The sequence below is a fragment of the Prunus avium genome, chromosome 1 (genome assembly GCF_965620075.1).
Source record: "Prunus avium chromosome 1, drPruAviu1.hap1.1, whole genome shotgun sequence".
In the NCBI taxonomy this organism is placed as follows: Eukaryota; Viridiplantae; Streptophyta; class Magnoliopsida; order Rosales; family Rosaceae; genus Prunus; species Prunus avium.
In genome coordinates, this window is record NC_142284.1 from 16,670,601 (window position 1) to 16,688,064 (window position 17,464).

Consider the following 17,464-nt stretch of genomic DNA (forward strand, 5'->3'; position numbering starts at 1 on the left):
CAACTGCCAGCTGTTGAGCCTTGTCACCTCCTTTAAGCCATGTGCCTCACCCCAGCTGTAACTGACTTTGGACCCAACATATTAAGTAAAGTAGGGAGGCAATCCACTAGGGAAGCCTAAAGGAGCAAAAACAAGGCATTGTGGGAAACATGTTTACATAAATCAAGAAGCACTTTTCAGGATTTCTGGTGGGATTTGTTGGTGAAGGCATAATCCATTCAGAATTCTCATTTCATTCTCCCTATAAATACCACTTCCATTCCACATTCAAGGTGCACAGCCTGGGATTCACAACCCCATCATCTTTCCCCAAACACATTCAGAAATCATCCTCAAACACCCTCTCAACCTCAAACACTCCACTCCCATCATTCCCCAAACACTCTAAACAGCCCCAAATCACCAAAACAGCTCCAGCAAGCCATCTTTCCATTTTCCTGCGAATTTACTTCTTCTCAGCCATCACTACTCACCCAAACTCATCCCAAATCACCTACTAGCTGTCATACATCCTTCTAGACGTGGGGAAGCTCTTGGAGAAGCATTAGACGTGGAGAAGCACTTGAAGAAGCCTTGGACACCACAAGAACTTCAGAAAAGGGGTTTTTCTACTCTTATTGCATTCTTTATGTTTTCTCATTTCTGTTTAAGTTTCTTTTCCATTATGAGCAGCTAATTTCATAACTAGGGCTTCGATGTAGCCTAACATGAATATTCTGGGTTTATAAGTTTGAAGTTTGGAGTTTCAAGTTTGATTCATGATTCATGTTCTTATTCATTGTACTTATCAGTTAATATGCTTGTTTGAATGATTGATCACCATTAGAACTTGTATGTTAGCTATCTTGGTTAGAATCAGGAGTAGACACCATGCTTTGATTCGAATTGAACTATGAATAGAAAGAGTATGTATGGACATTCGACAACAGGGATTAGACACATGCTTGGTTGTCTAAATTGTTCTTCTATGCTTACTGGGTTCCTAATGCTTAATTTTAGGTTAGACAACAGATGATCAAATTAGGGAATTAGGAACACAAGGTTAGGACCAGACACCATGGCCTAATCATACTTTAGCTAGAATCAATCTTTGAATCTGAATTAGACTTGTCACTTGACTCCTTATAACCCAGAATTGAATTGTTATGGTGATTCGAATGCCCTAGTCTCCAAACCTGTTTTCCAGCCCTCAAAACCACTCTTTATTACACTTGCTCACTGTGCTTTTGTTTGCAATTTCATTTTGCTTCATTTGTTCAACAATCACAATCACTCTTGCTTTAAATTCTGTTTTAGACATAACCTCCTACTTTCTTGAATTTGGTAATCTAAGTACATAACTAATTTTAACTTCTCAGTCCTCATGGGTATGACCTCGTACTTGTCTTGCTATATTACTAATTGCCCCGTACAATTGCGAGTTAACATAATATTAACAACAGGATACCTTTTTGGAAATGGTATTTCATAATCGATAAATAGAACAATCCTCCTGCAGTCATATTATTCAATAAATTCACTACATACAGACTTCCATATATAGAGAGCATTAGAGTTTTCATTCTTTCAAAGAGAGGTTCTTGCATAATTTGGTTCAAAGTTCCTCTTCTTTCACAAGGAGGGGAGTCGTTGCATCCTGGGAGGCGAACGCTAGTGAACCATAAGCAACAGTGTAAGGCGTGATTCGTCTTAAGGTTAGAGTGTCCAACACTTGCCTCAACTTAATTAAGGTTCTTCTAATTCAATTCTCATTTTGTAAAAATATGTTCTATTTGCAGTATTTATTTGTTTATTTTATAGCAATTTAGTACTTATATTTCCAACATAAAGAACCACATTCAGAGCATAACCAAAAAACTATCACAGTTACTCCAGGATTTTTTAGCAAAGTATGGTTATTTAGGTCAACTTTATATTGAAAATAGTCATCATTTAGATTCATTTACCTTAAAGTTAAAAGAAGTTACAGGTTTTTATATCCCTCTCTAGAAAAACGTAAGATTTCACCAGCATACCTCCAGAGTGGTTTACAGATAGTATTTACCCAGATAGGGTACAACATAGTATTATTATTTCTCATAATGAACTGCTTAGTCTGGCAAAATCCGTAAATACATAAATTTCTACCAAACAAGATATTCAAAAATACAGAGGAGCAACCATAGTTGAGGAACAATTGTTTAATAATGATCATCTGGACCTCCTTTACCAATCCAACTTTATCAAGATATATTCTGAGACTACATCCAGGAGACTAGATGAGACATATGAATTCAGGATAAGCAAAACATGAGCAAAAGTTCTTTATGAAATCTATAACCAGATAGCAGAACAAATTGAAGTAGAAGACAACGACAACTCATATTGGAATAGCTTAGGAGAAGAAGAACACAATATAGACAACATGAAGGAAGCATAACTCCATGTGAAGACCTCATGATAGTAGAAACATATCAACTTCATTTCACGTGAAGGGATCATCCTAACAACATAATAGCAGATGCAACATCAGTCCAAAGTTTATCAAAGCAACTCTTTGGCTCCATGTGGCAAACAAGAAGCAACACTTTTTGACACCATCTGAAAAGTAGAAAAAGGACTCCTCAGACAATCTAAAAATGAATAAGGGCATTATTGTCAATATACTTAATTTTTTGTCCTTTATAAAACTTCCCATATTTGGGCTGAATCAAAAGTTTCCCAAACAAAAATTAATGTCAACCGGTCCGATTCGATTCGGTCTGATTTTCTGAGGTGTGAAAAGGGCACCGGAATTGGTTTGAACCGGTGCCGATTTGATGACTTTTTAGTCAACTCAGTTCTTTTCCCTTTTTTTTTGTCCAGTGCCGCTCGGTATTTTGGGTTTCCATCTCGATGTCCACCCCTACTCACTAATCACATATGGAATTCATGTCAAATCCCTAACGTGATCATTCTCTGCTATATGATTCAATTTGATATAGGATTGGAATTGAATGTATTTCCAGATTCTGAGAAATTCCAAATTCTGAAATATATTGGGGTTAAGTTTAGACTACACACAATTTCGAATTTCATGTTGAACGAAATATAATTTAATGACCAAATTAATAGACATATACGGGTTATATCATACAGGATAACAACATTTTAGTACTAGCATATAATAGTTTTTCAAACTTTCAGTATGAATTTTTAATTTTGAGTACAAGGGGAAGGGCTCATTTCCTTGTATAATTAATATATTTGTGTTTAATATTATCTTTCGTTGCTCATGTTTTAATTTTCAAACATTATTTGAATGGGAATTACTCATTTTTCCTTTTGCAATCAAGTTGTCCGAGATTCCTAAAGCAAAGTATATTGATTTAGACTAGGTTATTTCCTGGAAAGTACCTCATGCATAAACATTAATTTACTGTAATATATTGATCTTTCCTCTTTTGGCAAAACTTTACGAAAAAAAAATCTGTTAAAAATAAAGCTTCCTGCTTAAGGCATTATGAGCTACCATTTTTTATTCATTTCATATACAAATGAAGTTCATTAGGGGTTCGTAAGATTTAAGGGTTTAGGAGTTGAAGATGAAGAATTTATGGCTCTATAGACACAAGACCGCACATGAGCTATTCATCAACATTTCAAATTCAATGCAGCATCTCTTCGACCACAAAAGGGAAAGACAAGCCACAATGAGGCAATGCCTCTTAATTAACTTTCTGAAAGCATACGTTGCTTTATCATCATCAATTCCACTTTGTGCTTCTTTAGTTTTTCACTGGCTGCTTGACTTGGTTTTCCTCTCAATCAACTTTGTGTCAATTATTTGTTAGTTGTACTAAATTTCAAATTTGATTTGTAAGGATGTGAGTTCAACACTCCTTTTTTGACGGTATGTATTTCTTTAATGTCAAGAAATCATTTATGCATTAGTTATGGTAGCGCGGCAATCCCTCACAATATGTGGGCTTGTGCATCCCACACATCTATGAGAGGCTGCCGCACTACGATAAGATATGTAAGACTTGCTCCGTTGTGCTAGTGTGACTTGTTGACTAGAGTTGTAAATATTAATTAAGAGTTTTTGTTACATTTTATGTATATTTGACCTATTTGAGCGTGCATAATGAGTAATCAATTACTTTTCTTGTAGCATAATGTGACCTTATATATTTATATCTTCCTATGAAGAAGATTAATATCAGAAAATTCCTAAATACCATTATTTGACATGAGACTTTGTTGTGGTTGAGTTACCATGTTGTATTGATTTGTGGAATCAAAGACTCATTTATACACCACAAAGTTGTGGAAACTTTTCTTCTCTTTTTTCTTTTCCCTCTTTTGTTCTGCAAGTTGCTTTTGCTTTCAACAAAGCGAGCCTTAGTGTGTATATATTCTCTGTGAGAATATGAAGGTAAAGAGTCCCATATTGGAAAGTTGAGAAACCTAGTAAGGGCTTATAAGGAGTTGGGTTACTCCCCCCATTGCCAATTGGTTTTGGGGTGCAACCTCAACTTCCTTCATGGTATCAGAGCGGGTTAGCCCACGCACTACTACAAAAAGTGAAAAAGACGACCAGAAAAAGACGACGGTAGAACAAAAAACCGTCGTTGTTTTAAAAAAGACGACGGTAACAAAAAACCGTCGTGGATAAGTGACTTAAACAACTAAAAAACGGAGGTACTGTTAAATTTTTTTTTATAACGACGCACACAAATAAAAAAGCGTCGTCTTATTAAAAAGGTTTTCTTCAGAGTTAAAATCTGACCAAAAAACAACGACAGCAGGTATGACAAGCGTCGTCTTTTAAAATCAAGTGTCCTTTTTTTGGTAAAGACATTGTTGTTTTGAAAGAACTGTCGTCTATTATATGTAAAGATAACGGTTTTTTTTAAAGAACTGTCGTCTATTATAAGTAAAGATGACAGTTTTTTTTTTAAAAGGGTCGGCTATTATGAAGTAAAGACGACGGTTTTTTTTATAAAAATGGTCGTCTATTATGAAGTAAAGACGGCCCTTTTTATATGAAAAGGGTCGTCTATTATATGTAAAGACGACGGTTTTTTTATAAAAAAAGGGTCGTCTATTATGAAGTAAAGATGACCCTTTTTATATGAAAATGGTCGTCTATTATGAAGTAAAGATGACGGTTTTTTTTTAAAAAGGGTCGTCTATTATATGTAAAGATAACGATTTTTTTTATAAAAAGCGTTGTCTTTTAAAACACGCTAAAAAAAGGCCGCTTAAGTGAATTCACACTCGACAAATTTTCAAATTTTCCCCTGTCTTTGAAAACCTTATCTCTCATTAACAAGCGTCGTCTTTTAAAACACGCTAAAAAAAGGCCACTTAAGTGAATTCGCCCTCGACAAATTTTCAGATTTTCCCCCGTCTCTAAAAACTTTATCTCTCCCTCCTTGAAACCTCATGAGCTCCTCTCTTCTTGAAACCCTCCTGAGCCATCTGAAACACTCCATCTCTCACCTTTCTACTCCTCATACGTACCTACCAGCCATCGACGCCATCGAAGCAGCGACGCCGTCAACGCCATCGACGCACCGACGCCGTCAACGCCATCGTTCTTCGCATCAGTCATCACCAGCCGCCATCGACGCCATATTCACAGTCAACGACGACGATGTCCTTGAAAGCAGATCTAGAGACCTTGCGAGATGGGAAAATCCTAGAACATCATATCTAGTCTTCGATGTCGCCTGAGGTTCGATGACAGATCTCCATCGCGCCTTCTTGGTGAGCTCTCGCCATCCACGTCACAAAAGAAACTCTAAGTTAGTCAAAATGTTCTTCTGTATTTTGTTACAAATGAACTTTTCCTGCATAAGCTTATGCTTCTATAGATGATGCATATTTTTTGTTAGTTAAGATGACAGCAAGATAATGTAATCTTATTGTGGTTTTTGATTGCTCAGGTAAGATGACATGGCAAATAGGTGCTGCAGCTTATATCGAGTGCAGCTCAAAGGCCCAGTTGGTAGGCAACTTAGAAGAATATAAGATCCATTTGACCAAGATGACTTAGAACACTACTCCAAGATGACAGCTGAATGTGGAGCACAAGTACAAACTGTGGAAGATACAACAACCATAGGTTAATGCTTTGGATATGGTATTTTGTAATTATAGGTTATAATGTTATAAATATGGTATTTTGTATGGATATAGTAGGAATCAAGATTGGTAAACAATGTAATTACAATTGAATCTTCAAGTTTTATGAAAGAAATAATTTTTTAGGATATCTAAAATGAAATTAGTACATCATTTTTACAGATAATAAACGGCGGTTTTTTGGAACAAAACTGTCTTTTTTAGATTTAATAGACGTCTTTGGATATAATAAACGACGGTTTTTTCAGAAAAAGTGTCGTCTTTACATTAAATATACGACGGTTTTTTCAGAAAAAGTGTCGTCTTTACATTTAATAGACGACGGTTCTATAAAAAAAAGTGTCGTCTTTACATTCAATAGACGACGGTTTTTTCAGAAAAAGTGTCGTCTTTACATGTAATAAACGACGGTTAATTATTGTCGTAGTTTGACTTTCAAAAAGATGACGGTCGATTTAACGACGGTTTGAAAAAGAAAAAGATGACGGCGTTTCCCCGTCGTCTATTTCAATTTTTGTAGTAGTGACGTGTGAAATCCCAACGGCCACACGTGCTCCACGTCACCCAATATGTATTGTCCACGTGTTAGGCTTGAAAATTCGTCACACGTGCGGGTGCATGTGAGAATGTGAAGGTAAAGAGTCCCACGTTGAAAAGTTGAGAAACCTAGCAAGGGCTTATAAGGAGTTGAGCTACTCCCCCATTTCTCAACTTTCCAATGTGGGACTTTTTACCTTCACATTCTCACATTCTCTTCCTCCAAAGTTTATGGTTTATCAAGTCTAGTTCTCAAACTCCCAGCTGCGGGCCATTTATACGCTGCTTTGAATCGAAGAGGAATCTACATTTTCAAGGATGATGAAGAACTTGAGAGGGCAAATCCATTTCACCAGAACTCTTGAAAGCCATTGAAGAGTCCAGTATTTCCGCAATTATTCTTTCAAGAAACTATATGTTTCTTCGACGTGGTGTTTGGATGAGCTTGCGAAGATTGTTGAACACGTGACTGTGTCTAGACTAACAATTTTGCCTGTGTTCTATGACGTGGAACCAACCCATGTAAGAAAGCAGAGTGGAGATTTTGAGAAGGATTTTGCTAAACATGAACAAGTTCTCAAAGATGAAGCAGAAGGGATAAAAAAGTGGAGGGAGGCTTTTGCAAGCAGCATCTCCGGATGTGATATAAAAGATAGGTAATTTTTTTCATCTGAAATTATTCCTTTGTCTCGTTTGATTTATCAGGTGTTATGTTCTAAGAATATTTGCTTTAGCTGTCTGAGTTTTGCAAGCTGGCAGTGGAAGGGTTCACATGAGAATGAACATCTCTACCATAAAATAATTAAAATGTTTAGGAGGCGCATTAATACATTTTTTTTATGTCAAGTTTTCTACCTTTCGGGAGGCAAAAAATAAAAAAAGAGCCAGTCACCACCTTGTAGGAAATTCTGTAAACCATTCTTTCTCAAGTGAAAAAATACAAGGCAGACTTATCGCATATGAAGGACAGACACATAAATGTGATAGTTTCTCCTATCACATAAGGCTGAATGGCTTTGTAGTTCTCCTATCATACTATATATACTTACAATCTCTGATGCACCTTGGTTTTTGTTTACTTTTGATGGACTGGAATAAGTAAGACATTCATGTTCTACCCTTTTTGCAAGTACGAGGCAAAAGTTATTGATGAAATAATCGAAAATATCTCAAGAAAATTGAATCACACATTCTCAACTAGTGATTTCAAGGACTTTGTTGGAATGGATCATGTAAACAAAATTGAATTGTACATGAGTAGAGGGTTGGATGAACATGAAGCTACTGTGATCGGGATTTGTGGGATGTCGGGGATAGGTAAGACAACCATCGCACAAGTTCTTTTTGAAAGAATTCGTAATAAATTTGAAGCTAGCTGTTTCATCCATGATGTTAGAGAGATGTCTGGATGGAAAATTTTGCCTCTTGTGCTAAAGAAACTTTATGGTAACCTTTCCAATACCAAAGTAAGTGTAGAGGATGTTAATGGGGTAAGGAGTAGATTATTGAGTCACAAAAGGGTGCTTATCGTTCTCGACGACATTGATAATTTAAAACAAATTGAAGCTATAGTTGGATGTGGTGCCAGAGGATTGTATGATCGGTTTGGTCAAGGTAGCAGAATCATTGTAACCACAAAAGATAAAAGCCTGCTAAAAGCATATGAGCCAAAAATACACATGGTTGGAAAACTTAACTTTGATGAAGCTCTCATGCTTTTTTCTCGGAGAGCCTTTGGCAGAGACCCTCCTCTTGATGAGTATGTTGATTTGTCCAACCAGTTTGTAGATTACTCTGGTGGTCTTCCTTTGGCGCTAACAGTTTTTGGCTCCTTTCTATTCAGGAGAAGTTTGACTGAATGGTGTAGTGGACATATTAAAAAAGAATCCTGGTGAACAACTTCTTCATACATTGAGAGTAGGATTTGATGGATTAGCATCTTCGGACGAGAAGGATATATTTCTGGACATTGCATGCTTCTTTAAAGGAGAGAGTGTAAAGCATGTGGAAAGGATATTTGAAAGCTGTGATTACTATCCGGATATAAGTATAAGAGTCCTCCTTGAGAAATCTTTACTTATGATTTTTGGAGGAAAGTTGTGGATGCATCATTTACTACAAGAAATGGGCAAGGATATTGTCCGCAAACAATCTCAGCAAGAGCTAGGAAAACGCAGCCGGTTGTGGCTTCATGAAGATACCGTTGAAGTACTTAGCAAGAACGAGGTAATTGAAGCTTAGTACAATAATACACTCCTTAATTATTCATAACTTGTGACTCCACTTGTACTACTAATACTGTAAATATATAATTTCCATAAAACTAATCATTAAAAGTTTTTCAGAAACCAACATCTGAATCTAATGCCTAATTAGTTTCATATTCGCTTTAGCTTTTGACATGTTTCATGTTCACTAGACGAGTGAGTAAATACTAGCTTTTAGAGTCAACTATAGATCACCCCCAAGTTGTTGCCCTATTTTCAGATCAATACATGAACTATTGATGATTTACAATCTTTCTTTATATGTATTTTTAATTAGCTTCTACTTGATATTAACATGTTGCAACGAACTCGTTATTCCTAAATTTATTTGATATTCTTTTTTTTGGTTAGAATATTAACATCAGGATGCAATAGTTCAAGTGTAGTATACGCGTATATCATGCACCTCACCTGATCATTCTGTTGACCTTTGGCTATTAGGGAACAAAATTTGTTGAAGGCATTTTCCTAAGCTCCCCTCAACAATATGACTGTACGGACTTGACCACTGGTCCATTTGTGAGGATGTCCAACTTAAGATTGTTGAAGATCTTCAACGTCAATTTTTCTAGATGCCACGAATCTCTTTCAGATAAGCTACGGCTCTTGGATTGGTATGGATATCCTTTAAAATCGTTACCGTCAAGTTTTAATCCGAAAAAACTGGTTGAACTGCACTTGCCTCAGAGCAGAATAGAAAATTTATGGAACAAAATTAGGGAGGTAAGACTCTCTTCCTTTATTACAATACAAACGTGCATTTTTTATACAAAGCCGAAATTTATATTTCAAGTTCTAAGAGCTCATTATACATTCTTTGATTTATATGGCCCCTTTTATTTGTCTACAGCTTTTGGAAAAGTTGGTGATCATGGACCTTAGCGATTGCGAATACTTGACTAAGACCCTTAATTTCACTGAAATCCCGAAGTTTGAGAGGTTAATTCTTAAAGGTTGTAGAAGATTGTCTGAGGTTCACCCATCAGTTGGAGCTCTCCAAAGACTCATTTTGTTGAACCTAAAGGGTTGTCAAAACCTTGGTAGTCTTCCCCACAAGATCAGCTTGAGGTCTCTCAAAACTTTCATTCTTTCGGGATGTTACAAACTCAAAAGGTTTCCGGAGATTGACGAGACCATGAAACAATTATCGAAACTTCATTTAGATGAGACAGCTATAATAGAGCTACCAACATCAATCAAGTATTTGACTGGCCTGATTTTGCTCAATCTCAAAGATTGCAAGAACCTTTTGAGTCTGCCAGGTGTCATTTGTACTTTAACATCACTTCAAATTCTCAATGTCTCAGGCTGCTCTAAACTCGCGGAGTTGCTGCCAAAGATAGTGTAATTGAGAGAGTTGATAGTGTATAACAAGATAGGTTTTGCAGAGAATTCAAATCTGCCAATTGAATTACTAACTTGGAGAGAGTGATATATACAATTGTACATGGCTGATTATTAGTTACAAACAATGCACAAAACATGGAGGGAAACATGGAGAGTTTCCATCCCTAAAACATGGAAATGAAAACAGGGAAATGTGTCTCTAGGTGGCAGACAAGCTTTTCCTTGTTTGAGGTAAGTTGTCTTCTATGTCTTGACTAACACTCCCCCTCAAGTTGGTGTAAAGATATCACGCATGCCCAACTTGTCCAGTGAGTCATGGAAAACTTTACTTGATACGGCCTTCGTCAGGATGTCAGCAAGTTGGTTTTCCGAGTTTACAAATGGAAACTTGATTATACCCCTTTCTAGTTTCTCTTTGATGAAGTGTCGATCGACTTCCACATGTTTGGTACGATCGTGTTGTACTGGGTTATGTGCTATCTCGATAGCAGATTTATTGTCACAGTATAAGTTTGTAGCTTTTAATGGTTTAACTCCCAGATCCTTCAGTAATCTCCGTAACCAGAGCAATTCACAAACTCCTTAAGCCATTCCCCTAAATTCTACTTCAGCACTTGATCTAGCCACAACTTTTTGCTTCTTACTTCTCCAAGTGACTAAGTTGCCCCCTACAAATGTAAAATATCTAGAAGTAGAACGTCTATCTGTGATGGATCCTGCCCAATCCGCATCTGTGTATCCTTCTAGGTCCGTATGTGTATGTTTGGAGAACATCAACCCTTTTGCAGGGGCAGCCTTCAAGTACCTCATAATCCGTGTTACTCCATTCATGTGTGCCTCACTTGGTCGGTGCATAAACTAACTCACCATACTCACAGCATAAGCTATATCGGGGTGTGTGTGTGATAGATAGATCAGTCGCCCAACCAACCTTTGATACCTTTCTTTGTTTGTGGGTACTTGATCTGGATACATTCCTAACTTGTGGTTCTGCTCAATAGGTGTGTCAGCTGGCTTGCAATCAAGCATTCCAGTTTCTATTAACAAATCTAACACATATTTTCGTTGGGATAGAAATATGCCATGTTTTGATCTAGCAACTTCTATGCCAAGAAAATATTGTAACTCACCTAATTCCTTCATCTCAAATTCACTAACAAGGAGTTTCTGCAGATTCTTCATTTCTTCATTGTCATTACCGGTAACCACCATATTATCAACATAGATGATAAGGGCCGTAAGTTTGCCACCACGATGCTTTAAGAATAAAGTGTGATCTGAGTTGCTCTGAGTGTACCCAAAGCGCTTCATGGAATCGGTGAATCTTCCAAACCAGGCTCGTGATGATTGCTTTAGCCCATATAATGATTTTCTCAGCTTGCAAACGGTGTTGGGACTGAGTGTCATAGAGATCCCTGGTGGTGGTTCCATATACACTTCTTCTTGTAAGTCCCCGTGAAGAAATGCATTATTTACATCATACTGCAGTAGTGGCCAGTCAAGGTTTGCAGCTAATGACATAAGAACACGTACAGTGTTGATCTTGGCAACAGGTGAAAATGTCTCCTGGTAGTCAATTACATATGTTTGTGTATACCCTTTGGCCACTAATAGAGCTTTGTATCAGTCTATGGATCCATCAGCTTTGTATTTAACAGTGTATATCCACCGACATCCAACTGGTTTCTTCCCTTGTGGTAATTGAACCATTTCCCATGTAGAATTCTTTTCCAGAGCTTCCATTTCAATTGCCATTGCTTCAGCCCATCTAGAATTAGTTATAGCATGCTGCCACTTATTTGGAACACATACAATAGATAATTGATTCACAAACGATGCATATGACTTTGACAATCTATGAGTTGAAACATGGTTATTAATGGGATATTTTGATTTGGCAGTAAGGTCAGGACAATATTGAGGTTTAGGTTTTCCTCTAGTGGTCCTAGGTGGGAGAGTGTATGGTATAACATTAGGTGGTTCAGGAATTACCTCGAGTGTTTCTTCCTCACGAGACGATTGGTCCGATGGTTGAGAAGGAGGGGTTGTATTTTGTAGTTGATCACAGCAAACATTTGGATTGTCTCCTCCGGGATCGTCACCAAATAAGAACGACAATTTTTCAGTACCTTCATCACTGTCCAAATAGCCATCTTCAAGTTCACAGGGGATCGGCGACCGGTCGCACGATTCTAAGCGACCGGTCGCTTTCGGACAGATTGGTATTTCATCGCTGGAGCCATGAGACCAGTCGCTGAGGTCCGTGCGACCGGTCATTTCCGAATCTGTGCAAAAGCGACCGGTCGTTTCTGGGCTGCAATAGGTCGTTTCTGGACATACTTGAATTTCTTCTTGAACCTTTTCTTCCTTCTCTTCATTCCTCCTCTCCCCCTGAAGAGAAGGGGATGTAGAAGCTTCAAAGTATGATAAATCTTCATGGAATGTGGCATCCATGGTGACAAAGAGCTTACGAGTAGGAGGATGGTAATATTTGTATCCTTTTTTATTTGATCCATACCCAACGAACACACAACGAATGGCACAAGGGTCCAGTTTACTTCTTTGATGAGATGGAACATGAGCATATACAACACAACCAAATATGCAAGGAGGCAACTTGAGGACTGTAGGAAGAGAGACGTGACGAGCCAAGGTGTTCAGTGGAGTTTCAAACTTCAAAACACTACTAGGCACTCGATTAATTACATAGACTGCAGAAAGAAGGGCATGTCCCCCATAAGTAGTGAGGGACCGATTTATCCAGCATGTATGCACGAGTAACCTCAAGTAATTGTCGATTCTTTCACTCTGCGACACCATTTTGTTGCGGAGTATAAGATGTGGAGGTTTGATGAATGATGCCGTGGTCTCGGAAGAATTGTGCCAAGACATTGTTCACATATTCCCCACCATTATCAGACCGGAATACTTTGATGGAGGCTTGGAACTGTGTGGTAATCATAGCATGAAATTCACGGATTGCAGCGGAAACGTCACTTTTATGAGCTAGTAAATATACCCAAGTCATGCGAGTGCAATCATCAATAAATGTAACAAACCATCTTTTGCCATTGGAAGAGACTTTAGCAGGACCCCAAACATCAAAGTGAACCAAATCAAAAGGGAATTCCGTTTTATTATCACTTAAGGGAAAAACAGTTCGATGGCTTTTGGCCAATACACAGGTTTCACACTGAAACTGATGATTATCTAAGCCACGAAACAAAGACGGAAACAAACATTGAAGATAGCCAAGGATGGATGTCCTAGGCGACGATGCCAAAGCCAAATCTGGTGTTGATTGCGAGCTTGTGAGCTGGAACCATGAGTATGAGCTGCCCTTGGTGGTGAAGAGACTGTCAAGGAATACAACCCCCCCTCTTCGTTTACCATGCCCAATCGTCGCGTGAGTCGTGAGGTCCTGAAAAAGACAATGGGAAGGATAGAATGTGGCATAACAATTATGTGAGTCAAGTAATTTTCCAACAGACAGCAAATTGCAATTGATGGAGGGAACAAGTAGTGTATGAGATAAAGATAAGGAAAGGGAAAGTGATATAGTTCCTTCACCAGCAACATTAGAAGGAACTTCATTGGCAATAGTGATGTAAGGATGACGAGACTTAGAAAATAATGTGGAAAACATAGTAGAATCAGAAGTCATATGATCAGTGGCACCTGTGTCAATTATCCATGTAGTGGGTCGTGTACCTAATTCGGAGTCGGAGAGTAGGGTGAAAGATGGAGAAGCATCGGTAGTTATAACACATGCTGCCTTGGGTGTTTTGTTGCGGGACTTGAGAGCATCCCACCACTCAGGATAACCATGAAGCTTAAAGCACTTCTCAACAAGATGATTACCACCACAATGAGTGCACTTCTGAGTTCCCTTTGCATCGTCAGTTTTGGGACCCCGGGGGGGAAGTCCGGAGGACGTACGGTGTGGTGGCCGATATGGCTTGACCGCCATTGCACTTCCACCGCCAAGCATGGAAGATTGGCGATTATCTTCTTCTACCACAAGTGCATAAGCTTCAATGACTGCTGGAAGCGGGTTCATAGCAAGAATTCAACTACGAACGGAATCAAAGTTGGGATCGAGTCCTCCCAAAAAATTGTACACACGTTCAACTTCAAGTGCTTGTTGGTGAAGAGCCACATCATCGGGATTGGTATGTTTGTAGGGACGAAGGCTGTCAATTTCCTGTCATATTACGTGTAATTTTTCATAGAAGACATTCACAGGTTCACCACTTTGAGAGGTGGTGACGGACTGACAACGGAGTTGGTACAACTTGGAGCTATTCTGAGTAACAGTGTATGTCTTCCGAGCTGCGTCCCACACCGCATAAGCCGTTGAGCAATGATCAAATAAGGCACGTACATTTTTGGTCATGGAGTTGAGGAGCCATGATTGCACCAAACAGTTGTCTTCATCCCAAACTTCATAGCTAGGATCATCAATGGCAAGGGCAATCTTTTTACCATTAATGAAACCAGCCATACGATGAGCAGTAATGGCCAAGCGAAAACTATGAGACCATGCAGGGTAGTTGGACCCATCCAGCTTATCATGAGTAATTTGAGAGAAGTCATGAGAGGACCGGAGTGGTGGAGTTGTGGAGTCAATCTTGGTGGAGTCGATCTTAGAGGAGTCGGCCGTGGAGTTGATTGTGTCGTTGGTGTCACCCATGATGTAAATAGATTAAGAGAAAAAATAGCTTAGAACTTCAGCAAACAAGAGCACAAATAGAACTTGGGATCAAGACCAATTTTGAGGCAAGGCAAAGTATGAGATAAGAATGATATAACAGCAAATTATGGGTAAGGATAGGTAGAGATTAGGCAAGAACAAGGTTATGCAGAGGCAACCAAAATCGATTGCTCTGATACCATGCCAAAGATAGTGTAATTGAGAGAGTTGAGAGTGTATAACAAGATAGGTTTTGCAGAGAATTCAAATCTGCCAATTGAATTACTAACTTGGAGAGAGTGATATATACAATTGTACATGGCTGAGTATTAGTTACAAACAATGCACAAAACATGGAGGGAAACATGGAGAGTTTCCATCCCTAAAACATGGAAATGAAAACAGGGAAATGTGTCTCTAGGTGGCAGACAAGCTTTTCCTTGTTTGAGGTAAGTTGTCTTCTATGTCTTGACTAACAGTTGCCAGAACAGTTTGGGAGCTTAGAGAGTTTGGTGGAGCTTGATGCAGGCAGAAGTGGCATAAGACAAGTACCTTCCGCCATTGTTCTTCTGAAAAACCTTAATTATCTTTGGCTCAATGTGGAGGTCTGCCACATAATCCCTGGGGTTGGCTCTTTAGTTGTTGCTTGTTGCCATCAGAACCGTCCATCAGTTTGCAGCTTCCTGCTTCATTCTCAGGCTTATGCTCTTTGAGGAAACGATCTGAGCTATTGCAATCTTTCTGAAGGAGCACTACCTGATGACATTGGCTGCTTATCACTTAAGAGTTTAAACTTGAGTGGAAATAATTTTATGAGGATTCCAGAAAGCATCTGTCAACTTACTGAGCTTAAAGAACTTAAATTGGATAATTGTAGCAATCTTTTATCATTGCTAAAACTTCCATTAAGTTTACCAGAAGTATCAGTTCTTGATTGCCCTCTCCTGAGAAGATTTTTCCCAAATGATGAGTCAACAGTGTGGATTTCACCATCTACAGGATTTACTATCATAGAATGCCAAAGAGGTGAAACACAAAAACTTCGGAGGATTCCCTTATCGAATGAACATGTACATCAACACTTACAAAAGTGGTTTGAGGCCTCCCTCTCTCTCTCTCTCTCTCTCTCTCTCTCTCTCTCTCTCTCTCACACACACACACACACACATTTGAACCATCTTTCAATTTTTGATTATTTTCCTCTTTTAATTTCTATTTAGAGGGTGTAATTTCTGATAGCCGCCATTTACAGCGTAATACTAGTCAAACTGAAATTCCAACATGGTTGAGTCATTCGAGTACTACTGGGTCATCTATAAGAATCCTGCTACCTACAGATTCAGATGATAACGTTAAATGGATGGGACTTGCTGTCTTTTTTTGTTTGTGTAGTCCAGGAACATGACAATATTAATCTGGATTCAACATGTCATAGCAGCTTAGTAAGTTACCATTCAACACCCAATGGCAGATTATTATTTGATATCTACACCTATGAAGGTCCTATTGAAGGTTTATCTCTAGTCAATGTCATTTATCCATTCACTTCGCCTGTCCCTGAAACTCAGTCATTGGGAGTTTGGGTCTATACGCCACCACATTGGTTTAATAACGGAGTGGATAGAGAATGCTTCACCCGAGCTTGCTACATTCGAGCTTCAGTTATAATTGATAGTCCAGGGGTGGATGTGAAAGCTTGTGCGACCCGTCTCATATACAAGGAAGATGTGGCGGAGTTTGTCAAAACTTTCAGGGAAAAGACCGATAGCATTGGTCTGGTAGATCATATGAAGAATCCGTTAACCTGCAGTGTTGTAAAGGAAAACTCCAATGAGTACAGTCAAGTGCTAGTAGAAGAAGAAACTACCTCTCAGGTGGAACCACCGCACGTAGCACAACTTGCATGCACTTCAGAAGCAAGATTCTTGATACCAATTCAACCACACATCTCAACAGATTCAAGATCGCTTAAGATTGTAGGTCAATTAAGAAGAGATGTAGAGTCAGCATTGGAGCAGATATTTAAGGTATCTCTCTCTCTCTCTCTCTCTCTCTCTCTCTCAATTACTCGAATATTGCATGCACTGATCAATTCCATATAAAGTTCTACATATTACAGGGACAGCAGGCAAGCATCTATGATTATGGTTTTATTTTATCTCTCAGAGCAATTTTGCCATGGTTTAGCCATCAAAGTACTAGGATGCAAGTTAAGTTGCATGTTCCTCCAGAACTGTGTAATAACAAGGAATGGGTAGGATTTGCTATGTATGTTCCTCCAGAACTGTATGACTGTTAATGATTCTTTCAACCTAATTAATAATTAATGTATGATCTTTCTCTGAATGGTCGTAGGAGAATTATATCTTTTCGAAAGCTTTGTCCAATTGCTTCACAGGAAGCCATTTTGACAGTTTCAGAGTCCATTGTTGGTGAAGTAATTCATTTACGCATATTTGCTGATGACTCTCCAATAAATCAAGCGCGCTCAAGAGAGGTGATTCAGTAA

General features: G+C 38.5%; 1 pseudogene; it reads left to right on the forward strand.

Moving 5' to 3' along the window:
* The first annotated feature begins 6,036 nt into the window (after window positions 1–6,036).
* LOC110769084 (TMV resistance protein N-like) lies at window positions 6,037–17,464 on the forward strand (annotated as a pseudogene).